Raw genomic sequence first — 1,629 nt, forward strand, 5'->3', positions numbered from 1 at the left:
CCCTCCCCCTCACTCATCTCTCTCTGTATTTTAGAGAAAAAATTAGATGTTAATTAGATGTTTTTCAGTTAGGGCACTAGAGTTTTGCTAGGTTAATTAGGTTAGTAGTGCTGCTAGTAGTATTGGTACAGTAGGTTAATTAGGTGATGTTAAATGAATAACCTAAATGAATGAAATTAGTAGTTAACTGAATTTTTTTCCTTTCATCATTATAGAGCACTAAAGTTAACTGAATTTTGTTCTATTAGTAGTTAAATGAATTTTCTTCTACACTATTTGCACATGTGGTTGCTCGTGTATATTTGGACACTGTTTGCAGGGAATGATGCTTAGTGGCCTATGTTTTGCCGGAATGTTGATTCATTTCTTTTCCGGCAAATTTCAGGTTCTTGATTTGTCCACTTTTTAGCAAAGCTCATGCCGAAATTTTCCGTGAATTTCGGCATGACTTGTGCTACAAACTAGGACATATCGAGTGGTCGTGATTTGCCGCACTAGGAAGGAGTCAACATTCCTGCAAAACAATAGGCCTTTTTTATGTCATTATTCATTTTATTAGGTCTAGAATTAATTGACTAGATTTAATCATAGGAAACATGGCTAGCAACGATGAAGGACAGGGTTCTGGTGAATGCGACGACGCCTACCGGGCGGCAGACGGATTTTTTAGCCTTACCGATGATCAACCGATGTTATTGCTGGGCCCACCGGTGGCATCAGGGACTGAGACCGACACGCAGACCGTTGCTGAGACTGACATCGGCGCTCAGACTCAGACTGGCATCGAGACCGGCGCTGAGACTGAGACCGGCTGCCTCGGGGAGCGGAGCCGGTGTAGAACCGAAAGCAAAGAGGCAACGGGTTCCTAACAAACTCATGACTACTAGAATGGTGGTCATGGAGGTGGACGACGGTAATTTTGAGCCAACGGCGCCTGAGGAAGCGCGTCGATGCTACGGCAATCAAATAGGCTGTATCATATGGACAACCGCCACCATCAACGATGAGAAACTACAGAAGATAGAAAATATGAGGAGCTCCCTCCTAAAGAAGTTTCACCAGATATTCTTGTTCCCGGGCCGGAATGAGAAGGATTATAAAGATCCAGATGAGGACCCGGCAATGAAGAAGATAAACAAACACGCCATGACCAAGTTTAGCGATGCGTTGGCCGCCTGGAAAAATCGAGTCAAAGCAAGGATCGTCGACAAGAAGGAACCCTACTCCGAGATTGTAAAGGATCTCACGTCGCAGACTTTTCTTTGCAGGCCGACGAAACCCCGTGCACCATATTGTACACCATCGGCGACCAGAAGGTGGACGTGGGGAAGGCGACGATAATGGAGCCGAAGGAACCATTGTTCCATAGCCGGCCGATCCCCCCGAACATCTTCAAGGTTTCCGTGGTCAGTGTCAAACCGGGCCACGAGAATTTGCCTCCTCCAGTACTACTGGGGGATGACGACGAGACACCGCGGCGGCTTGGTGATTGTTGCAATGCTAGGTGGGTCCTGTTGTGGCCAAAGAGTCTGCTTCGTCTGGAGGCGGCCGGGAGCACACCCACGAGCACGCAGCCTCAGCAAGGTATGAACATCAACACCCCACCTACCCAATTATCGTCGGGTGTCG

This window comes from Triticum dicoccoides, chromosome 6A (genome assembly GCF_002162155.2).
Source record: "Triticum dicoccoides isolate Atlit2015 ecotype Zavitan chromosome 6A, WEW_v2.0, whole genome shotgun sequence".
Lineage (NCBI taxonomy): Eukaryota > Viridiplantae > Streptophyta > Magnoliopsida > Poales > Poaceae > Triticum > Triticum dicoccoides.